The sequence below is a fragment of the Bufo bufo genome, chromosome 2 (genome assembly GCF_905171765.1).
Source record: "Bufo bufo chromosome 2, aBufBuf1.1, whole genome shotgun sequence".
Taxonomy (NCBI): Eukaryota; Metazoa; Chordata; class Amphibia; order Anura; family Bufonidae; genus Bufo; species Bufo bufo.
The window spans coordinates 344,067,691-344,094,132 of NC_053390.1; positions in this window are offsets into that span (position 1 = coordinate 344,067,691).

Sequence of the window (26,442 nt, forward strand, 5' to 3'; positions counted from 1 at the left end):
TGTCTTCAGGCTTAGGGCATAGCAGGGATACTTAGGGTTCTAGGTTGGTGAGCATAAGCCCCGTTACCTTCTGAGGCGACTCATGCATTAGGAGTTTAGGGAGATCTTCAGGGTCATGATAGGAGGTGGCCTGCTCCCTGTTCCCTGCTATCCGGCGTAGCAGCGATTGATATTGTACGGTGGGGGGTTCCCCCACTCCCCGCCATGACATTATAACAAATAAATGCTCCGCAGTCTTGTTTCCTTCGAAAGAGGGTGCAGCATGTATTGCCTGCCGTTTTCGGCATACATGTGCGTTCTCCGTAGGGAGAGCGCCATGGGGTTCACCGTTAATGTTGCGGTTGGTGGCTTTTTCCCCACCACCTTGCTAACCGATGTCCGTGTTGGTGTGTCCCCTCGTTCCGCTCTCAGTAGTTTCTTGCTCTTGGGCTGGTTGCTGGCAGCATTCCTTTGGTGTACTGGCTGTGTGCTGGTTGGGAATGCTTGCTGCTTGCCGCCCAGAGTGTGAACTGTGTCTGAGAAGGACGCTGTGTTCAGTATCCTTTCTCCTTACTGCTTATTGGCTGGCTACCAGGGACCTAGTTGGTGGTCCTGGCATGCTAGCGCCAGTTTTGAGGGATGTGCTGACACAGTATTATCACCTTTTTTTTTATTCCCAGCTTTTTTTGGGGGGGAGGGCTTTGAGGGGAGAGAGTGTCACGACTGTGCCATGGTCTGGTATCTTGGACCATGACACTTTTGCCGTGCATGCTTGTTGCTGGTGGCAACATGTTGTTTTTGCATGTTTTGACACTTCCCCTTTAAGTTGTGTGTCCCTTCCCATGCTGGTGTGCATGGGGTTAAGGTGTGTTTGCTAGGTGTAGTGGGTGTGACCTCAGGCCTCCTTATATGTTGGGGTGGTGGAACCTGAGGTCAGTTTGATTTTGCTTGTCAGTCTGTGTAGGAGCTCTGCTCCTTGGCTGTATGTTATAGTCTGTGTGAGCCACCCTTATTTGTTATATTGTTTCCCTTGCTCTGTCCATGTGTCCCCTCCAGCGTGTTTCTGTTTTCTCTCTCCCACCTGGTGTATGTTGTTATGGTGTGGGCCTTGTTTGGAGGTTATTGTGTTGTGGTGTGTTTCCTCCGAAAGGGGGTTGCTTTCCCGGAGGGGTTTAAGCAAACATCTAGCGTTTCCGGTCCATCTCTTCGGCGGCAGGTAAGTTCTGGTAACCTAGGTTGTCTGTTGCCTTTTGTTACTTGCCTGTCGTTTGGCTGTGAACCCTGTCTAGTTGGTGGCCAGCTGCTGGGCTTCTGGAGACACCATGCAATTGATATTGTACAGTGGGGGTTTCCCCCACTCCCCGCCGTGACAGATTTTTGCCCAAAATGGGTGTTTTATTAATAGCAGAATAGAACCACAGTATGTAAAGGGTGTAACTCACACATACAGATCCAGACTAGGCTGCAATTAAAGATTTTTGCACAAAATGGGTGTTTTATTTATTTTTTTATTTTTGTTTTTATGCTTTTACAATACCAAAAAATGACATACGTATCTTAGCTGCATGTAGAATCAGTATTACAAAATTGTATATCACCACATCACAATTTATAATTTTCTGGGAGGTCTTGTTTATTACTTGAAATATTTTACTCCACCCTTCGGAATTTATCTGTTCCACTCTCCCATTCCATTTTCCTATATTAATCTTTACACCTTGTTTTTCCCTTATTTTTTTTGACAAGATATTATACATATTTGATATTCTCCTCCTAGCATTAATCATTTTTGAAATTACCTTGACTGGTGGAGGGCGTGAGGTAGCTATTCTTTTCCCCAGCAATGCTTGTTTAACATCTTCAGGTCACATGACGTACCGGTACGGCATGTTGTCCTGGTACTTAAGGACACATGATGTACCGGTACGTCATGTGTATTTCCGATCACCGCCGCGGTGATCGGGCGGTAATCGGATCTCGGTTAACTTGGCTAAATGCGCGGGGATGTCCCGTGACACACACCCCCCCCCCCCCCCCCCGTGTCGGCAATTCAGACCTGCGGTTTTCGGCTTTTACCTGCGGTTTGTAAAATCAGTTATGAATACCTTGAGGGGTGTAGTTTCTAGAATGGGGTCATTTTTGGGTGGTTTCTATTATGTAAGCATCGCAAAGTGACTTCAGACCTGAACTGGTCCCTAAAAATTGGGTTTTTGAAAATTTCAGAAAAATTTCAAGATTTGCTTCTAAACTTCTAAGTCTTGTAACATCCCCAAAAAATTAAGTATCATTCCCAAAATGATCCAAACATGAAGTAGACATATGGGGAATGTAAAGTAATAACTATTTTTGGAGGTATTACTATGTATTATAGAAGTAGAGAAATTGAAACTTGGAAATTTGCAATTTTTTACATATTTTTGATAAATTTGGTATTTTTTTATAAATAAAAATTTATTTTTTTTTACTTCATTTTACCAGTGTCATGAAGTAAAATATGTGACGAAAAAACAATCTCAGAATGGCCTGGATAAGTCAAAGCGTTTTAAAGTTATCACCACTTAAAGTGACACTGGTCAGATTTGCAAAAAATGGCCTGGTCCTTAAGGTGAAATAAGACTGTGTCCTAAAGGGGTTAATCTTTTAAACAAAGTCCTTTTTAGAGACCCTCGGGATATTTCTATTCATGCTCCAATGGTCTCTTGAGACCTACAATCCCTATAGGGGTCCCTAACTGATAATAAAATATTTATCTTTATTAGTTATTTTTTTTTTTTTAATTTGTATAGCAATAACACACAACAAAAAAGAGAAACTTTTAAAATTGTCAGTGTCCAGTGATCTGTGGGATAATATCTGTTGGAGTGGTGTACTTTCTTTGACACTCATCTGGTGAAGGCCCTCTTGATTGATGTAGGGTAGTATGCACGCTATTTATAGGTTGCGTGGTTATTGGCATGTATATACATGTAGAGTTCTAGTAGAGGTATTGCTGCTGCTGAGATTCGCTACTTTTTGTCCCTTACTCTTAAGGTAACCATGCAGCTACAATGTTGCTGTCCTTTCAACAAATGTAGCTATATGTTCTCTGCTGCAGCGCTGCCTCTGTATCCCTATTCAGTCTTCACTGCTATCTTGCTAACTCTCAACCTATAACGCAGCTATACTAGGTCCTCTATTCCTATTCATAGAGGTCTCTGTAACGCTGTGAGTATCTGTTGCCCTCACTAATGACACTCTCCTATCTGCTGCATCGTGCTATATAACATCAAATTCCCTACACGTGGTCACTGTTTAAAATTGTAACGCTATACCACCCCTCCCGACATGTTTCGCCACATACTGTGGCTTCGTCAGGGGATGTGGGGTATATGTACGCGCGCGCTCGCTAAGACCTTCCTTTATGTCTTTCCAGGTCCCGCCCACCTGCCGGAACTCATCACTTGCGACCAATCACGGTCGCTTCCTCAAATCCTCTCCGCTGCGTACATGCCAGGCCCGTCCGTAGACGTATATCCTGTGCGCTCGCATGTTGATCCTCGTCACCCATGGTACCAGGTAAACAAAGCGCATTGTATGAATGAGTAGGCGGGAGGGGGTGTTTTTACGGTCCATCTTGTAATGAATCCGATGGTTGCTAGTCTCCACCCTCTTCTATTCATCACAGCTCTTCCTCCTCATCAATTACGTCTACTCCATTCATATCTTCTAGAGACGTCAATCCGACCATATAGTATATTCTACTGTCCTCATGGTCCATTATTTGTCTCTAAATAGAGGCAGACTTCAAAGGGATAAGTGAGGAGGTCTGAAAGCTTTAATATTTTGTTATCTTTATTTTTTATCTTTTATCAGGGTTATCAAGATGTAGTCCATCCACCATTCTTTGTACTTCTCCATGGTAAATAACACCATAGGAGTGACATTTATTATTAAAATTACCAAGATATATATTCCATCCACCCTTTTCTAATCTTCGCATCTCCTCCTCCTCATCAGTTAAGTTTTATTCCATTCTTACCCTCTTAAGACGTCAGTCTGTCCATATAGTATGTTCCACTACATTATTCATCTCTAAATCGAGACAAGCATCAATGTGATATGTGAGGAGGTCTTATTTATATATTATCAGAGTTGCCTTTGATTTAATCCATCCACCATTCTTTATACTTCTCCATGGAGGTGACCATCCACCATTCTTTTTACTTTTCCATGGAGGGGTTAAGAGCCGCTCTGAGTTGAAAATAATGGAACCAATCTTTATCTACGAGACTATTTTTACATTTAAGATCTTCAAAACTCATTATTTCTCAATTTCCCCATATCTGGCCAAGAGTACTGATTCCATGTGTCTGCCAGAACCTCTCATCAATACCTAATAGTTCTTTTAAGTGATAATTTCCCCAAAGCAGCGAATTGTCGTGATAGTCTGTCTTTTCCCATAGTTGTCTAATAGCTTGCCATGTTTTATACATTAGTTTCATAGTAAGGGATTTGTTAAACTGGGGATGCAGGTGTATACCAGCTTCTAATATCTGGGATATTCCAGTGGAAGTAACATTTTTATATATGCAGCTGAAAACAGAATTATAAAGTTGAGATTTACTCCAGTCCAAGCAGTTTTTAAACTGCCCTGCCACAGCATATGCTTGTAGGTCAGGGATTGCCAGACCACCTTCTCCAGTCGGCAATTGTAACAGTTGCAATCTCATTCTTGGCCTTCTACCCCTCCAAATTAAATCACTCAGGAGACTGTGTATTATCTTATAATATTTCTTAGGGATTTCGATTGGGGAGTTCCATAAAATATGGTTTTTCATTTGGAGTAGACACATCCAAATCAGCGAAATTCGACCAGACATAGACAGGGGTAGTTTTTTCAAATGCGTATCTTATTTCTAATTTTCGCTATTGTGGGAACTAGATTTAATTTTACATAGTTTTGAGGGTTAGATGATATCTGTATTCCCAAATACTGCAAATTCTCTCCCTCTTTTATAATCTTCAGGCAACCATGGATAAAGTTCCCGATTGGATCTAACGGTATACAGGATGATTTATTCCAATTTATGGACAGACCAGCCACCTTCCCGTAACTCTCAAATGTCGCAATTGATCGAAGTAGGGAGTCATAGGACCCTACAAAAACAGCATCAGATCGTCCACATACAAAGATATTTTTTCCTCGTGCTGATCAAATTTATAACCCACTATATTCTTATCCTGTCTTATCCGAGCGGCGAGAGTTTCCACTACAATAGTAAAAAGAAGCGGGGATAACGGACACCCTTGTCGTACCCCCCTCTTGATGTTAATTGGGTCCGATATCTCTCCATTAATTGAAAATCTTGCTGTTATGTCTGTATACATAAGCTCAACCCAAGCTATAAAGTTATTCCAAAATCCCATTTTCCTTAGAGTGGCTACCATAAAGGGCCACTCTACTGTGTCAAAAGCCTTACTCGCATCCAGTGAGACCACTAGTCGTTGACCGGTATTGGCACCTTTTATTTGCATATTTATGTAGCATCTTCTGATATTCACTGATATAGATTTATCTGGCATAAAGCCTGTTTGATCGCCATTAATTACCGTAGATATCACCTCTTTTAATCTACTAGCTGGAATCTTCCCCAAGAGTTTATTATCAGTATTTATTAGGGATATCAGACAATACGAGTCAAGTTTCTTTGGACTTTTCCCTGTTTTCAGGATCAACGTTATCAGCGCCTCTCGTAATGAATCGGGTAGTGTCCCACACTCCCCCGAAACCTCCCACATTTCCAGAAGCCTGTGGGACAGCACCCCACTCAAAGTTTTATAGACCTCGAAAGGGATTCCATCTAAGCCTGGAGACTTGTTCTTCGGTGTGGAACTAAGGGCCTTGTTAATTTCCTCCAAGGAGATACCTGCTTCCAATAGTTCTCTCTGTGGCTCCGACAACTGTTTCAGTGATATATTCCCCAAGAACCTGTTTATATCCACTGTATTTCCATTTCCTTTATTCGAATATATATCCGCAAAATATTCTCTAAAGAGCTGCATTATATCCTCTTGTTCCGAGACTACCTGTCCCTTATCATTCTCCAAATGGGAAATATAATTATTACTTCTCTGTGTTTTTATTAATGATGCAAGCAATTTCCCTGGTATATGTCCCTGAGTGTAGTATTTTTTTACGTAGTTTGATTTTTGGTGTTCTGCTAACAGATATAGTTTATTATTATAGTTAGTCAAGTTTTCCTCCCACCTTTGTAAATAAATTTCGGTGGGATACTCCACATATTCTTTCTCACTATCTAGTGCTAGATCCACTATTCTTTTTTCTAACATTTTCTTCACCATTGTGTTATGTTTCAAGAAAATTCCCTGCATGTATGCTTTTCCTGCATCCCATACAATCCTTGTGTCCACTGTGCCCATATTTTTGTCGAAATATTCCAGTATTTCAGTGCAAATCTTTTCATACCTATCGTGTGTATTTAAACTATCTATCTGAATTCTAACCCGACCTTCTCTTGCCCGTGTATCTCCCTTAGTACAGACCAAAAGCGGGCAATGATCAGATACTGCTTAATGTGTATAGTTCATCTTATCAATGAAATGTGCTACTAAGTTATTACTAAGGGCCATATCAATCCTAGACATAACTTTATGTGATTTAGAGTAGCAAGAGAATCTCCTTTTTCTAGGATTCTGTAATCGCCAAATGTCCAACCACTCAAACTCATCCCTGATATTTTTCAGTGCGGATTTTATAGTGCCCGATTTTTTTATTGCCAATCCTACATATATCAAGAGTTTCGTCCATCACCATATTATAGTCCCCAATTACTAATAGTGCTCTATTACTTCTGTTTGTAGCAAAATCATAAACCTTAATTAATACTTCCATTTTAAAGGGAGGAGGGATATAAATGTTGGCGATTATCCAGGGTTTATTTTCTAATAAACAATCAAGCAACAGGTATCTACCGTCACTATCAACAACTACATAATTTATTTTGATTTTAATAGCCTTATGTATCAGGATACTTACACCACTGGAAAAGGATGAGTATAAAGCATGAAATGCATGCTGTATCCACAGCCTATCCATGGTGGTTACAGTATTTTTGGTCAAATGCGTCTCTTGAAGACAAATAATAGCGGGGAGAAATTTTTTAATAACATTAAATATTGCCATTCGTCTCACCCCTGTACCTAGTCCTCTAACATTCCATGAGACGATTCGCATATTTTATCAGTCCAGTGTTGATCAAATATAACAGAATATTCAAAAGGGCATTGATATGAGAGGTGTTTTATTAATAGCAGAACGCAAAGTATGTAAAGGGTGTATCTCACACGTACAGATCCAGACTAGGCAGCAATTAAAGATTTTTGCACAAAATGTGTGTTTTATTAATAGCAGAATAGAACCACAGTATGTAAAGAGTGTATCTCACACGTATAGAACCAGACTAGGTGGCAATTTAATTTTTTTGCTTAAAATGGCTGTTTTTCAAATAACAGAATAGAACCACAGTATCTAAAGAGTGTATCTCACACGTACAGATGCAGACTAGGCCACAATTAAAGATTTTTGCCCAAATTGGTTGTTTTGTTAACACGTTCAGGACCTTGGACGAGAATGCTCGTCCTAACTTGCAGGTACTTAACGCACTAGGACGAACAATTTCGTCCTGCAGTAAACACACAGTTGATAAGAACTGAGCTACTTGTAATTCTCCTTCTCTAGTGCTGAGGAGATCAAAGCTGTGTATTAGCCTGCTCTTCCTCCTCAGCTGCAGAGTTAACCCCTTCAGTAATCCTCACACATCCATAGCCCTTCCTTAGTGCTATGTTTTGGGAGCTGTGTGACCAGTGAATGTCATTTACAAAATGATCCAAACATGAAGTAGACATATGGGAAATGTAAAGTAAACTATTTTAGGAGGTATTACTATCTGTTTTAAAAGCAGAGATATATAAATTTAGAAAATTATGAATTCTTCAAAATTTTTGGTAAATTTGGTATTTTTTATAAATAAAAATGAAATATTTTGACTCAAATTTACCACTGTCATTAAGTACAATGTGTGACGAGAAAACAATCTCAGAATGGCTTGGATAAGTAAAAGCGTTCCAAAGTTATTACCATATAAACTGACACACGTCAGATTTGCAAAAAATGGGCAGGTCCTTAACCGCCTCTGGACCGCCTATCGCAGGATCGCGGTTCCGGAGGCGGCTGATTCATTCCTCCTAGACGCATATACGCGCCATCTCGCGAGACTCGAGATTTCCTGTGAACGCGCGCACACAGGTGCGCGCGTTCACAGGAACTGCAGGTAAGCAAGTGGATCTACAGCCTGCCAGCGGCGATCGTTCGCTGGCAGGCTGTAGATGCGAGTCCAGAAGTTCTTAATAACTGCGCAATCCCAGAACATGTGCAGCAGGGAGGCAGGACTCAGTCCCCCCCGAGGACAGGATGCATCAGGTCTAACTCCTATCTTGAACAGAAATGCTGGAGTCCTATATACCCTGTGAACTAGGAGCAATTGGGACATGCGTTGACCTTCACAGAGCGATAATTGAGGTGTCAATGCCAATATCGACTTCTGATATTGGTCCAACCTCCCCCTCCCATTTATACTTAACCCCTAGTGTATCTTGTTTCACTGATTTCACGAATAGATTCCTATAAATGGACAAAATCAATCCACTCGAGGAATAACCCGTGAGGATTTGTTGGAACAATGGGACAGTCGTACACTTAAGTGACATAGATTTTGCCTGAACCTGAAAGGCATGTCGTAGCTGCAAAAACTGATAAAAGGCTGTGTGAGGAAGGGCAAACTCATTTCTAAGTTGCTCAAAAGACTTGAACTCGCAATCTTTTTGCAGCTGATGTGAGAATTTCACGCATCTACATTCCCAAGGCGAAAACCCTTCTAAGCGAAATATTTAAATTAACTGATGATTCTTCCACACAGGAGAGACCTGGTTGAAGCTCTGTACAGACAACAGTACACGACACCTCTGCCAGACTTTATGTATCATACTTAGTGTAGGGTATTCCACTATCTCATCAGAGAGACCACTATTTTCCAGTAAAGCTACCGGTGAGTCATGACCTATGATATATGCTATCAGTCGGGCAGATACAACGTCCCCAGGGATCCTTCCCCACCCCCTGTGCTGCCGCAGCTGTGAAGATAGATAATATAACAATGGGTTAGGGATAGAACGCCCCCCTGCATCTTTTCCTCTCTGCAATGTATCCAGTCATATTCTAGCAGTTTTTTTGCGCCAAATTCGACTTTTAAATAGTCTATCTATTCTAAGGAAAATCCGGCGAGGTATCCATACAGGGGAATTATGCAGGCTATAAATGAGTTTTGGTATAAGAATCATTTTTAGGAGATTACTGCTGCCTATTTCTGACATTGGGAGTTTACACCACGCTTTAATTTTTTCAGACATAATTCCCAGGAGCGGCTCTACATTATTTTTCAAGTATTGCCCCAGATTTGTCGAGACTACTATTCCCAGATATTTGAATTGTTTAGCAATCTGCAGTTGAGAGGACCTAAGGGAGAAATTATCAGGGGACACATCTAACTGCAACAGAGTAGATTTATCCCAATTAATGCGAAGACCAGACCTGTCACCAAAATCCTTTATGAGGGACATATTAGGGCCTAGTGACTTTTCAATATTCCCAACATATATAAGCATGTCATCAGCATACAGGGACACCCGCTCTTCCCCAGCTCCCATAGGAAATCCTATAATTTTGTCTGAAGTACGGAGCATGCATGCCAAGGGCTCAATCGCAATGGTGAATAAGAGAGGGGATAGCGGCACCCTTGACGCGTTCCCCTGCCCAGCTGAAATGCCTCTGATATCCCTCCATTAGCTCTAATCCTAGCTGTGGCCCCTCAGTATAGTAACTGAACCCAAGATATAAAGGTTTCCCCAAAGCCCATGACTCACAGCACTGCCCAAAGATAGCTCCATTGTACACTATCAAAGGCTTTGGCCGTATAGCTCTTTCTCCATCTGATTCTGCCCTCCTTTGAATATTAAGAAAAAGTCTTCTAAGATAGACCGAAGTGGATTTATCAGGCATGAATCCCGCTTGATCTCTATGTATAATGTTCAAGATGACCGTTTGTAGCCAGTTCGTTAGGACTTTTGCTAAAATCTTAACATCAGAAGTCAATAGTAAGATTGGCATATACGAGTCAGGGAGGTTTGGATCCTTTCCAGGCTTTGGCAGTACAACAATTATGGCCTCTTTCATGGAAGCAGGTAGTTCACCTATTGACAAGGCATCATTAAATACAGATAGTAATTGGGGCAGTAGGACTTTATTATATTTCTTAAAATACTCCACTGGCAAGCCGTCTATTCTAGGGGCCTTTTGATTTGGGAAGGATTTGAGTGCCAATTCTAACTCAGGCAGCGTCAAGGGCCGGTCTAGATAATCCACACACTCTGCAGAGAGCCGTGGAACACCAATTCCAGCAAGATATTCAGTAATATTAAGCTTTGTTCTATACAGGGATTCAAAATATGTATGAAATACCTCAAGGATATCAGCATCTGATGTACCCACAGTATCATCAGTTCTTCGGATATACAGTATTTTAGATGGCCCATCTTGCGCCCTGACAACTCTGGCTAATAACCTCCCAGAACTCTCTCTCCGGCTTCAAAATATCTTTGTTTGTGTGCAAAAATTTTTGTTTTAGGTCTGCCTGAGCTGCTATAAATGACTCTTCATGAGCACTGTAGGGGTGTTTGACATACCTTCCCTCCGTTTCTACCACTAGAGCCTGAAGTCTTTTTTGAGTGTCCCTAGATTTTGTTTATGACGACTTATCCTTTGAATGCAAAGTCCCCGGATAAATGCCTTGCACATATCCTACACTACCCCAACAGGTGCTGACCCATTATTATTAGCGAATAATTCCTTAATCTCCTCTTCAATACCTGTATCCCAATCTACCAGTTGTAGCCAGAAAGGATTAAGTCTCTATTTACCAACTCCAAAGGGACTGGGCAAATATGTAGACTCTACTACAAGAGACAGTACATCAGGGGTCCCTATGGCCAAATCAATCCTAGACAGTGAATGATGGGAGCTAGAGAAACACGAGAACTGGCGCACATTTGGATTTCTCACCCGCCATATGTCATGCAGGTCCAATTCCCGCAGTACAGTGGCAAAGTTAGTATCTCTGCCCATATCTGAACCACCTACCCTACAGAGGGACAGGTATTAAAGTCACCTACTATTAGCAGAGAAAGCTGAGGTAGCCCTTCAACGTATATCATAATCTCCTTTAACACTTCACCACTATTCGGGGGAGGAATATATACCGCCACTAACACAAAGGAGAAATGATTACATGTACAATGTAAACACACATACCTTCCTGCAGAATCTATATGGGACGAGTGACAGACAAACAATATAGATTTGTGCACAAGGATACTCACACCCCTAGAATGTGTGGAAAACATGGAGTGATAGGAATTAGCCACACATGGCTTGTAGATGACATAATTATTAGAGGGAATCAAATGTGTCTCTGACAGACAAACTATTGCAGGCTGGAGACGTTGTAGCGCTATTAACATCCCTGCTCTCTTAGTTGGGTCCCCCAAACCTCTTATGTTCCATCCTACTATTTTAAGCCTATCAGCCATATTTCTCAGGTTTGCATGTAGTGATAATGGATACCACCCGTGTACTAAGGTGACCTTCCCACCATTTTCACCCAGACCCAATATGCCTCATACCCGCCTCATCGCCAGACCCACCCAATCCCAACCCCCATAATGCAAACCGTAAACATTAATACAGCTTTAAAGGATGGGCTCCAAGAAGGAGGCACCCCAACATGAAAAATAACAAAAAGTAGGGCGAAAAATATATCCTGTAACCGGGCACCCACACTTCGAAATAGTAGTCAAAAAATATAGGAACAGAACAATTCAATTAATATACAGCGGGTTGGTCTTATGGAACTGCCCTATAAATATTGAATTCTGCAGTGTGCCAAAAGTAAACAGACCACAAAATCATGGGCTGATTGATCTGAGAGGCACAGAGAATTCTAACATAGGTGTCTTAATGCCCACAGAACAGATGCTGGTGCAATTTAAATGATAAGTACCGCTAAAAGAACAAAAGTCTTTTGGTAGGGAAGAAAGAAGAAGGTAAGAACACACAACCGCGGCTTGTAATACTTATCAAGCGCATCTTTCAGCTTCCATAGGATTCTGCACGGTTCCAGAAGCCTTGTATGAGGAATGTTCATCCATTAATCGCCGATGCTTTATTCTTTGGTTCGTTGGCATCCACCCACTGTGCTGCGTCCAACGAAGTTTTGAAGATGCAGACTTCTCCATGCGCCACCACTCACAACTTGGCCGGATACAGCATAGAGTAAGGAATCTGCAGGTTCCGGAGATGACATTTCACATCTTGGAATTTAACTCTTTTCCGTTGAACCTCGGCAGAAAAATCAGGATAACTAGCAATTTTATTTCCATCAATTAGAAGATCAGGATGATCTCTCGCTTTTTTAAGGATAGTGTCTCTATCTCTGAAGTGCAATAGTTTGATCAAAACTGGACAAGGAGGGGCACCCGGTGGTGGAGCACGGAATGGCACCCTATGCGCTCTCTCAATGGCAAACATACGGGATAAAAAGTCTTTGCCAAAATTAAGCATGAGCCAATCTTCAAAGAAAGACACAGGATCGGTCCCTTCTGCCTTTTCTGGGACCCCAACAAGCCACAGGTTATTTCTCCGGGACATGTTCTCCAGGTCGTCAGTTTTAGACATCAGCAGAGTCACATTATGCATGATCCTATCAAGATCCCTCTTAACAGGTGGCAGTTGGTAATTTTTACATTTTTTGGGGGTGGGGGGTCAACAAGGTTGAAATTTTAAAAATGATTTTGACCCTACATTAAATTTGTTTGAAGGTGCACCAGTGCCGCATAATTTTAGTGGATAACTGCATCAATATCCCTATTATATCACAGTCCAGACGAAGATAGAGCCCACAATGCATCATGACACTGCCACTAATGCCTGAGAATCAATTTGTGTACTCACTTTCCACATGGTTGAAAATTTTAAATTCTTTGGGGACAAAGGGTTAACACTGTTAAAATGTTTAGAGTTTCGGGGAGGGGGGTTATTAAATTTGTTCGAAGCACAGCATAAATGTACCTTATCACTGCATCAATGCCAGCAGTATTTTTGCAGAGAAAGCTGGAGCCTGCATCATGCCACTAATGCCTCAATCATTATTTTCCATGTACTTGCTTTTCACATGGTTGAAATTTAAACATTTTCTTCGAGGTTCCTTTAAGGTGTAGAATAAATGTACATGATTACTGCATCAATACAGACATTTTCTCACAGACCAGCTTGGCTGAATTCAATCGATAGACCTGTTCTTGCTGCCGGTTTCCCATCTTGCCCCTCTTGCTGTCTGTCTGCCTACCTACCATCACGTTCTGAATGGCTGCTGCTGTGGCCTGCATCATGCCAACTGTCAACCATCATGTTCCCTTAAGCCACTTTATTTTAATCTCATGACACCGTGTGTGGTTAAACATCTGCCCCTTATCAGGGACAATTTTTAGAAGCTTTGGAATATGAAAAAGCATGAGACGTGCCGTCACATGTCTTTATAAACATGCTATTGATAACACTGTCAAATGTGCGTTTACCCATAGCAATGTATGTCAGAATCACTCAGACATGATTTACTTATTGCTGTCATTGCGTTCCAGAGCTTGGGGAGGGGAAAAAATCATAATACATAAGCAAAAAAAGATTTTTCCTAAAAAATTATGAGTCCCAGGAAGTTACAGTAGGTTATATACCAACTTTCAGGACAACTGGAGCAACTTCAGTTCAGATGGAATTGATTCGGGTCTGAAACGAACATATCTACTGCAGCTCATTATAATAACGTACAAATGTTGGTAAAAGCTTTTGGTCTGGAGCTCAATCCATTAGAGATATGTGTACAACTTCCATGCTTAGAACCTAAGAAACCTAAGGAAACAGATTTTTTTTTGTAAAGAAAAAATATTGAATGCCATGGTAGACCATAATTTTTAATACTATGCATGAAATATAAGAAACATTATAAATAGATCTATTACAGAAGGTCTAATCATACAGCTAGATATTCTTTTTTCCTTGGACAACATGGCATAGGTTGTTAGCCTTTGAATGTAAGCAATGAAAGTTTCCATTCTCAAAAAGAGCAGTAATTTAGAATGATCTGAAAGTCGTGTAACTTCAATATCCAACAATTCTGGACAACCTGCTAAAGAAATTTGAAACAAAATTTGAGTAAAATTACAATGCATGTACACATCTCATGAATCAATCTGAAAACTAGTAACAGATGTTTACAGGATAGCATTTGGGGTTCAATATTTTTATACCTCATTTGGATATGATGATCTACAAAAATGAAATATTTTGAACACACTAATTCAAATCAAGGACAAATGCATCTAACCCTAGGCTTCACAGTTTTTTCGTATTTAGGCTTGCTCTGTGGTGAAACGTGTCATCTTAATTTCTTTTTTTTGTTTTATTTGTTTCCCTGTGTTTTATTTGCTTTTTCCTGTGAATTCCCTGGGAAATATTTTATAAACTGTGCTGCAAGAGTGATTGAAATTGTCCATCTGGAGCCATCTGGTCACTATGAATTGGCAACACTCAAAAAATTCCCCCTTGGCATGTATACAGATATTCACCATGTTGCCTGGAGCTCCAGCTTGTAAGCATTACATTCCCCATTAGGCACTGTGTTTTGAGACTATTACTAAAGAGAATCCCATGACTTGCATGTGCTTAGAGCTTACAGAAATACTGTTTTGCATAAAGCTATCAATCTAATTTCATGTGTTATTGGGAAATATTTTACTGAATACATTATTTACATACTGTATATTGTAGATTATTGTAGTTTTGATGTTTTTCATTACAACAATTTACAGCTGTTTTACTTCAAATCAAAATGTGTTGTATTAGCAGGCCTGAAATCTACAGTAGCATAAATTTCACACTTTTCTCAAATTGTTATATTACAGTGACCATAATTAAATACCCCTTCTACGGTGAAAAAATTATTACATTTTGAGGCACTGGGGCTGCCTGAGTGGTGGATATGTAACAGCGGAGCCACAGCACTGAAATATAATGGAGTGAGATTTAGGCAACCATGAAACAAAGCTCTAGTGAGGTACAGTGGGATGCGAAAGTTTGGGCAACCTTGTTAATCATCATGATTTTCCTGTATAAATTGTTGGTTGTTATAATAAAAAATGTCAGTTAAATATATCATATAGGAGACACACACAGTGATATTTGAGAAGTGAAATGAAGTTTATTGGATTTACAGAAAGTGTGCTATAATTGTTTAAACAAAATTAGGCAGGTGCATAAAAACAACTCTCAAATGACCTGAAGACAAAGATTGTTCACCATCATGGTTTAGGGGAAGATACAGAAAGCTGTCTCACAGATTTCAGCTGTCTGTTTCCACAGTTAGGAACATATTGAGGAAATGGAAGACCACAGGCTCAGTTTAAGTTAAGGCTCGAAGTGGCAGACCAAGAAAAATCTCGGATAGACAGAAGTGACGAATGGTGAGAACAGTCAGAGTCAACCCACAGACCAGCACCTAAGACCTACAACATCATCTTGCTGCAGATGGAGTCACTGTGCATCGTTCAACCATTCGGCGCACTTTACACAAGGAGATGCTGTATGCGAGAGTGATGCAGAGGAAGCCTTTTCTCTGCCCACAGCACAAAAAGTGCCGCTTGAGGTGGGCTAAAGCACATTAGGACAAGCTAGCTTCATTTTGGAATAAGGTGCTGTGGACTGATGAAACTAAAAATTAGTTATTTGGCCATAACAAGGGGCGTTATGCATGGAGGAAAAAGAACACAACATTCCAAGAAAAACACCTGCTACCTACAGTAAAATATGGTGGTGGTTCCATCATGCTGTGGGGCTGTGTGGCCAGTGCAGGGACTGGGAATCTTGTCAAAGTTGAGGGACGCAGTATCAGCAGATTCTGGAGACCAATGTCCAGGAATAAGTGACAAAGCTGAAGCTGCGCCGGGGCTGGATCTTTCAACAAGACAATGACCCTAAACACTGCTCAAAACCCACTAAGGCATTTATGCAGAGGAACAAGTACAACGTTCTGGAATGGCCATCTCAGTCCCCAGACCTGAATATAATTGAAAATCTGTGGTGTGACTTAAAGAGAGCTGTCCATGCTCGGAAGCCATCGGAGTAACTAATAATTTTTCCCTGAAATGGGGTAAAAAGAAACATGTTTTTAAATTATGGACCTTAATATTAATGTCAGATGCTGTGATCAGCGATGAACACAGCATCTGAGGGGTACAATGATGGGGAGTGGCACAATCAGCGTTCACTGTCAATGCACCCGCTACTTAAAAAGAAATGCGTCACAAAGTGAATTTACACTAGTTACCACAAAATACAATGCAATCTGCAGGCAGCATGTTATAGAGCAGGAGAACCTAAGTAGAAAGATATATACCGTATTCCCCCCCTATAAGATGCCGTTTTTTTCCCCCCAAAGTGGGGGGAAAAGGCCCCTGCGTCTTATGGGGCGAATACTAATGAAGCAATTCCATTTTGGAAGTGCTTCATTAGTACCGGAGAGAGGTGGTGAGAAGCGGCGGCGTCCAGAAGCAGGAGAGGTAAGTTTTTTTTATTTTTTTTATTTGTGCTTATGGCTAACATGGGGGGCATGATGGCTGATATGGGGGGGGGCATGATGGTTCACATGGGGGCATGATGGCTGACATGGGGGCATGATGGCTGACAATGGGGGGCTGATAGATGGGGGCTGATGGCTGACATGGGGGGCATGATAGGTGACATGGGGGGCTGATGGCTGACATGGGGGATGAGGGCTGACATGAGGTGCTGATCTTAGGCATTGGTCTGATCTGAGGTCTGATTAACATTGGGGGTCTGATTTGGGCTGTGAGCTGAGGTCTGATTAACATTAGGGGTCTGATTGCTGGTCTGACCTGAGGTGTAATGGCAAATAATTTTTTCTTATTATCCTCCTCTAAAACCTAGGTGCGTCTTATGGGCCATATAGGGCGAAAATTACGATAGTTTTGTGGGAAAAGATTCAGTAAAATGTGTCATTTATACATTTATATCTATGCTCTTTCTAATTTCATTGTTCACAGAGAGGAGGTTATCAGTGACTGCCAACTATCTATGTATACACTGTAGGAATTCGCTCTGGTAGTTAGGATTAGCGGGTGCAGCACAGATGCAAAGTACAAGTTCTTGGTTCAAAACATCAGTGTTTATTCATGCGAGAAAACAAAACAAAAACGCAAGTTGCTTGGTGATCATTCACACACATGAAAAGTTCATATACAAAACAGTCACCTTTTTTCCTGGGTGTTACTTCACACCCTGTTAGAAGTTCTGCCTCACAGGGGCCCTTCAGCCCGGCACAAGCCGCAGATCCCAACACAGCCCTCAGATCACAGCACACTGACCTCCTGAGCTCCACTGTTAGATGGAGGTAATCCTCTCAACCTGGCAGTGCTGGCTGTTTTTTATGCCTGGCAAAATCTGGCCTGGAACATGGGGAGTAGTCACCCACCCAGCACTTTGACTACTCCCAGTAAGAGCCGTCCCGGATCAGCTATTATAGCCATACTAGGTATCAAGGTGTCAAACATCAATTGCTGCTGACACATAAAAAATGTCTCTTACTCCACCGAGGCCAGGAACCTCGGTGACACGTACCTATCATCCACGATGATTCCTTGCACCTTCTTACAAGACACATACACACTCACAGAATGCCATTAATAATTGATAATTAGTGATTGACGAACATCGGATGAGACGGTTTGCGAACGCGATCAAATGTTCGCAAATAGCAAGGTCACGACGGGACCCATTCACTTTAATGGCAGGCGAACCTGAAAAAACTTCAGCTCATATTTGCAGCCACCAAATACTTAGTAGAAGTGTACAAATAGTTCCACAGCATGAACAGTGACATACTAGATGGTGATCAATGACAAAAATTCCAACCAAAAATATGTATCTTAATCAGGGGACATTTTTATGCTTCTTAAAGGGAAATTCTCTGAAATGTGCCCAGTTGGAGCCTAGAAAAATTTGATTTTATGCCACGCGAGTACGGGCCTTAAAAGTTAGGCATTCACCTGACATAAAATAAATTCTGATTATGTCGCTCGAGGTACATTATACAGTCAATGGATATAAATTTTACTATAGGCCACTGGACTACAGGCCCAAAACATTAGGCATTCACCGGACAGAAAAGATCAAGTGATTATGTGGCCGTTGGTATATTACACAGTCAATGGTTATCAATTTTACTGCAGGCCAGTACAAATACAGGTCAAATACATATGTTTAAAATAATAAAAATATAAAATTGGATTAAAAGCATGGCTAACGAAATCCACCCTCTTGAAAAAAAAACTAATGATAATAGTTGAAATTCTATAACACGTGGTCATCACTGGTGTTGAATTCCTCCGAGGCCCAACAATTATTCATTCACCGTCCAGAAAAGAACAAGTAAGTATGTGGCTGAGGTACATTACACGGACATTGGATATCAATTTTACAGCAGGCCAGTGTACTACAGGCCCTAAAAATTATGCATTGAGCAAAAAGAAAAGAACAAGTAAGAATGTGGCTAGAGGTAGATTACATGGTCATTGGATATCAATTTTACAACAGGCCAGTGGACTACAGGTCCCAAAAATTATGCATTCAGCAGAAAGAAAAGAACAAGTAAGTATGTGGCTGGAGGTAGATTACACGGTCATTGGATATCAATTTTACAGCAAGCCAGTGAGCTACAGGCCCCAAAACTTATTCATTCACCGGACAGAATAGAACAAGTAAGTATGTGGCTGGAAGTAGATTACACGGTCATTGGATATCAATTTTACAGTAGGCTAGTTGGCTAAAACATTATATATCTAGAGTCAACAAGGCCCTCACCTACAAGTCCAGTCTCAGTAGTCAAGAGTCTGGTCCACCCAATCCTCACCATGATGGCATACTGGGTGAATGTTGTGGAGGCCGGGAGCAAGTTGGCTGCTGGTACCAGACTTGCCCTCCAATAGATCCTCGTTAAAGGAAAGTGTACTCATTCCAATAACAGGGCCGCTTAGGAGCGCTGTATTGTTATTTATCATCACTACCTCCCCGAGTCGGGAGTGGGTAATTGCCGCATACCTTCTGCCTTTTTTGGATGCTTCTGCTTTAATAAGTTGACCCACCCTCTCTGGGTGGTTCACAATTAGGAAAAAAAAAGAGGCAAGGCAACAATAGCCAATCAGATTTCAGCCATTGATCTCTCTTGGTATCCCTTTCTCAAGCTTATTTGTCACTCTGTGTAGCTGCGGTAACGCAGAAGAACTGCAATCAAATACTGCACTACCCAAATGCACTATATAGAAAGTATATTATTGTATATCACACCCCTGCCTCAATCAGTTTTTGTTGGGGGGGCAACTGGTATATCACACCAGTTGAAATTATTTCTTCAAATAGCATATGTTACTCTGTGCAGCTGCGGTAACGCAGCAGAACCGCAAACAAATGCTGCACCACCCAAATGCACTATATAGAAAGAATATTATTGGTATATCACAGCCCTGCCTCAATCAGTTTTTTTGGGGGGCAACTGGTATATCACACCAGTAGAAACTATTTGTTCCAAGGGCGTATAGCTGCAGTATCGCAGCAGAAACGCACACAACTGCTGCACAATACAAATGCAATATAATATACTATCTATGTTAGAAAGTATATTATAAGCATATCACACCCCTCAGTAAGTCACACCTATCGATAGCACACCTATACAAGTCCTTAAAAGGACTTTTGTGGCCCTATTAGCTAAACTGGCAAAAGACTGAATGTAAAATGGCGGCCAAATCGGATTTATTAATAAAGAAGGGGGTATGTCTATGTGCTGAAAAGTCTCAAATGGCTGTACTGTACCACCTGATGGATGTGTCATGGGTCAAAGTTCTTAACAATTTAAAAGAATATGGTGCCGGCAGACATCGCCATATGTTCGCCCGTTTGGCGAACCATGAATGAGCAAAGTTCGCCGCAAAACGACCGCCGGGTGAACAGCAACACCATCTCTATTGATAATATATGCAATGAAGTCAGAAAGAGAATTAGATGAATAAATCACAAGTTTTACTGAATCTTTCCTAGAAAACTTAATATCAATCTGCTCAGCATTTCCTGCTCTATAACATGAAGCTTGCAACTGCATTTTGTGGTGACAGATCCTCTTTTACAAAACCTACAAAAGGCTCTTGATTTGCTGAAATTTTGGCAGAGAAGAGAAAGCTCCTAGCTCCACATTCCATAACATCCATGCAGTGCATTTAGAAAGTCTGAAACCCTTTCACTTTTTTCATATTTTGTAAAGTTGCACCTTGTGCTAACTAAAAAAAAAAAAAAAAAAAAAAGCTTGATCCCATCAACCTGCACTTAATATGCCATAATGAGACAAAGTTTTGCAAATTTAATAAAAAAGGGAAAAACTTGGCATAGACCTAAGAATTCAGACTAGAGATGTGCAAATTTCTTGAGATTAGTTTTGTGTCTGATTCGCAGATTTTTTTTTTTAAAACATTCTATTTGTACCCAATTTAATTGTACTGTACATGAATCAAAGTTGCTCTAATTGTCAGGAAAATTGGTATGTAACACCCTATAGTCTCCTGAAACTTCTGAAAAGATACTTTGTAGAGCCACCTTTTGCAGCAATCACAGTTCCAAGTCGCTTTGGATAAGTCTCTATGAGCTTGCCATATCTTACTACTGGGATTTTTGCCAATTCCTCCTTGCAAAACTGCTCCAGCTCTTTCAAGTTGGATGGTTTGCACTTGTGAACAGCAATCTTTAAGTCTGACCACAGATTTTCTATTGGATTGAGATCTGAGCTTTGACTAGGCCATTCCAACACATTTAAATGTTTCCCCTTAAACCACTCAAGTGTTGCTTTAGCAGTGTGTTTGGGGTCATTGTCCTGTCCTTAACTAATTTTAAAATAGGAAAAAATCTTTGGTATTATGTATTGGGATCCCCCATCGTTAAAACAATGTCTGATGAAGGACTCTTAGTTTGATTGGACGTCTGCCTTTCTTACATACTTAGGGATCAAGATCAGCTCCAACATATCCGACTTATTCTTCCTTAACTACACCCCTTTGCTCCAATCTATCTTCTCCAGTATAGATAAATTAAATTTCCCTACCCACTTGTAGTTCGGCTGCAAGAACCTACTCACGTCTCTGATCCTTCCCCGCCTTACATACCTCCAACAGGTTTTGCCGATTCCTGTTCCTAAATCCTATTATAATTTACTTCGGAAAAAAATCAGGTCATATACAGTCAGGTCCATAAATATTGGGACACCGATACAATTCTAACATTTTTGGCTCTATACACCACCACAATGGATTTGAAATGAAACAAACAAGATGTGCTTTAACTGCAGACTGTGAGCTTTAATTTGAGGGCATTTTTACATCCAAAGCGGATGAGCGGTGTAGGAATTACAAAAGTTTGCATATGTGCCTCCCACTTGTTAAGGAACCAAAAGTAATGGGACAGAATAATAATCATAAATCAAACTTTCACTTTTTAATACTTGGTTGCAAATCCTTTGCAGTCAATTACAGCCTGCAGTCTGGAACGCATAGACATCACCAGACGCTGGGTTTCATCCCTGGTGATGCTCTGCCAGGCCTCTACTGCAACTGTCTTCAGTTCTTGCTTGTTCTTGGGGCATTTTCCCTTCAGTTTTGTCTTCAGCAAGTGAAATGCATGCTCAATCGGATTCAGGTCAGGTGATTGACTTGGCCATTGCATAACATTCCACTTATTTCCCTTAAAAAACTCTTTGGTTGCTTTTGCAGTATGCTTTGGGTCATTTTCCATCTGCACTGTGAAGCACCGTCCAATGAGTTCTGAAGCATTTGGCTGAATATGAGCAGATAATATTGCCCGAAACACTTCAGAATTCATCCTGCTGCTTTAGTCAGCAGTCACAACATCAATAAATACAAGAGAACCAGTTCCATTGGCAGCCATACATGCCCACGCCATGACACTACCACCACCATGCTTCACTGATGAGGTGGTATGCTTAGGATCATGAGCAGTTCCTTTTCTTCTCCATACTCTTCTCTTCCCATCACTCTGGTACAAGTTGATCTTGGTCTCATCTGTCCATAGGATGTTGTTCCAGAACTGTTGAGGCTTTTTTAGATGTTGTTTGGCAAACTCTAATCTGGCCTGTTTTTGAGGCTCACCAATGGTTTACATCTTGTGGTGAACCCTCTGTATTCACTCTGGTGAAGTCTTCTCTTGATTGTTGACTTTGACACACATACACCTACCTCCTGGAGAGTGTTCTTGATCTGGCCAACTGTTGGGAAGGGTGTTTTATTCACCAGGGAAAGAATTCTTCCGTCATCCACCACAGTTGTTTTCCGTGGTCTTCCGGGTCTTTTAGTGTTGCTGAACTCACCGCTGCGTTCCTTCTTTTTAAGAATGTTCCAAACAGTTGTTTTGGCAATGCCTAAAGTTTTTGCTATCTCTCTGATGGGTTTGTTTAGTTTTTTCAGCCTAATAATGGCATGCTTCACTGATAGTGACCGCTCTTTGGATCTCATCTTGAGAGTTGACAGCAACAGATTCCAAATGCAAATAGCACACTTGAAATGAACTCTGGACCTTTTATCTGCTCTTTGTAATTGGGATAATGAGGGAATAACACACACCTGGCCATAGAACAGCTGAGAAGTCAATTGTCCCATTACTTTTGGTCCCTTAACAAGTGGGAGGCACATATGCAAACTGTTGTAATTCCTACACCATTCACCTGATTTGGATGTAAATACCCTCAAATTAAAGCTGACAGTCTGCAGTTAAAGCACACCTTGTTCGTTTCATTTCAAATCCATTTTGGTGGTGTATAGAGCAAAAATGTTAGAATTGTGTCAATGTCCCAATATTTATGAACCTGACTATATATGGAATGGGAGAAAACCTAGACTCTCATACTTCTTGCTTTCGGGCCGGTGCGTGCGGGGAAAATTGCTCTTCCAGACCCAGAACTGTATGGCAAGGCAGTGCTCCTCTCCAGAATCGTAGAATGGTTGAGGGGTTCCAAACATAAATCATGGGTCGCTATGGAGCAAGAATTTATAGGAGGGTCCTTACACTCGCTCCTTCTGGGAAATACTAACCCGTTGCATATCCCCTCCTCACCATACTCAATTATTCGAGCCACCCTTAATGCTTGGAAATGGCTTCAATCAACCCATTGCTCAGTCCCTTTCCCATCCCCCTTCTCTCGTTGAGGGATATTTTGGGAACAGCTCTGTTAATTGTGATAGAGAGCACTCCACATGAGTTGAGGAGGTTCATCATTCCTATTACCTCTTTCTTTAGTCATACTGGTTCTATTCTTAGCACCAAGGACATATTAGAGCTACTTACTTCCCATCACCTCTATCTACCTCTAATATCCTTCCTCCGTTCATTTTTGTCCCGTAATATAAAAGGAGGCGACCTTGCTCGACCATTAGTTTGGTTTGATTCCCTAATAGGTTACCCCAATCCTCCTAAAAAAGCTAATTTCACAACAGACTAAGCTCATCAGCCTTACTTACCAAACCGTCTTTTATCCGTTATTGGGAACAGGACCTTGGCAGGGAGCTTTCTTTTTTTGAACTACCAAACAGATTCATATCTCCCCACAAGTCATACCAATGTGTTCGTATCCAACATAATGGATACAAACTCCTGACCACATGGTACAAAACACCTGACAAGACATGCTTTTTCTCCAACTTGGCCTCGGACAGATGCTGGAGGTGTCTCGGGGATAGGGGAACATTCTTCCACATCTGGTGGGATTGTCCCTTAATCAACAAATGGTGGAGTGATATTTTCTGCATCAGTAATCAAATTTGCCACACAGAGGTGCAGATATCACCTAGTAAAGCTTTACTCAATTATTATGAAACCAACGAGATACATATACCTCCCTACTTATTTAGACAGCTGCTTATTGCAGCTTGCCTCCTTGTACCAAAATATTGGCTATCCAAGTCCCTCCCTCCTCTAGAGCAATGGAAACAGAAAATTGATCAGCAATATCGCTTTGAAGAACTTTACTCATGGGAAGCCCACAATCACCAGAAGTTTTTAAAAACAATGGCGATTGTGGAAAGTGTATAGACACTTGGATACATCCTAATAACTTTGCTCATATTCATTTACACAAGCCGAAACGTTGCTATTTCTTTGCTTTGGTCTGCAAGATATCGTAATGTTTAGGTTTACTAGATAAGAAATATGGTTCTCGGCTTCGATTATAATTCCTTTCCCCTCCTCCCATTCTGATCTTATATCTTGGTACTGCGATAGTTTTAAAACAATCATTGAGAACAATACACTTTTGATACTATATTCGTTTATGAAAGATGTCAAGCTCTTTATATCTTGTGCTTGTTATTTTTGATAAATAAAAGTTTATAAAAAAATAAAAAAAAATTATCTGTTTGCACCCATAGAGACTGTCGCGACCATCTTGATTGAAGATACTGCACAAAATCTCGCTTGGTACTGTGATGACATCATCATGCTGGCCAAGCATGGCAACGTCAATCGAGATGGCTGCGACGGCCTTTTCGCACGCAAATCGATAATCTGAGTATACTGTATATAGTTTTTTGTTTTTACCGACATTTCATGGGAGAATTGATTCATTACCACAAAGCATGAAGAAATTCGGCTTTGCAGCAAATCAAATTTTATGAGGTTATACAGAAATTACATAAACTGTCTAAGCACTGTAGCTCTTATGTAGGTAATCTATACAATCCATGCTCCATAAACTCATATCACCTGTCAAACAAGCGTTTGAAATTTTTTTTGGACAATTGGCGGCATCTTTACATAGGATACATTTTGGGAACTAGCATTCATATGGAAGTTTAAGGGCTTTGTCACGGTGGGATGGAGTGTGCGCGGCCCTAAGCTCCACCCACACCTCTGTCCCTGCCTACTTGCACGTTCCGCCCTAGGAGACTGGGTACAACTAGACGGCTGTCCCAAAACTGAGTATTTGCAGGGCCTTAAAGGTAATAATACAATACTGGAGAAAACAACAAACAAAGTGACAGGCAGGCACAGAGGGGTAAAAAATACAACAAGGTAAATACGAGTTGAGGCCAGTAGCCAGGAGGTCACATAAATACAAAAAGAGGACGCAAGGTCGAGGTCACAAACAAAGCCGAGGTCAGAAGCCAGGAGGTAACGTCAGTACCAGGGAGGATGCAAAGTCAAGGTCAGAAAGCAAAGCCAAGGTCAAAACACACAAGGTCACAATACAGAGTACGCTACTGAAGGAAGGAAGACCAATCACAGGCAACCTGTGGCATCAGGCTGCCTGTTTAAATAGCCCTGGCTGGTGAGTCACATGACGTGGCCAGCATCTCGTGACTCACAATACACAGCTTAACACAGCTGAGAACCGATCATCATTATCGGCGCTCAGCTCTCCTGCTGCTCGCCTGCTGCCATGGAGACAAGGACGCAGGCTGCGTCCTCTCCCCTTTTCATGCGCAGGGTGCCGCCGACGCTTAGAAGGAAGCATGCATTGCCAGCCCCAGAGACCGCAATTTGCTTAATCTCTGAGACGTGAAATTCTCTTGGTTTTAATTTAATTGTCTTGTTTTAACAATATAAAACTTTAAGCATCTGGTGAACCCAATGCACGGTCAACGTCCGTGCGGCGACCAGGATGGATTGAGACCTATTCAACTTGAATGGGTCCGTGATCCGTCCGCACCGCAAAAAATAGAGAAAGTTCTATTCTTTTGCGGTTTCGGAGGCACAGACAGAAACACCACGGAAGCATGTAGCTCTGTAGTGATTCCGTGGGGTTCCAATCCGTGCTTCCATTCCGTATCTCCGTGATTGCGAAACCATTCAAGTGAATGGGTCTGCATCCGTGATGCGGAGTGCACATGGTCTGGTGCCTGTGTATTGCGTACGCGACGTATGTGGGCCGCAATATGGCCACGGAACCACAACAGCCGTGTGAACAAGCCCTAATTCCAATAAATTGCTCAACAACCTGCCCATGTAAATGAGCCATTAAATGGCACCTTTTCTTGACTTCAGTTAGCATAAACATTGTGTTTCACAAACTAGTCTGACAGGGCACATTATGCCTATACTTAATCTCTGAGACGTGAAATTCTCTTGGTTTTCATTTAATTGTCTTATTTTAACAATATAAAGCTTTAAGCATCTGG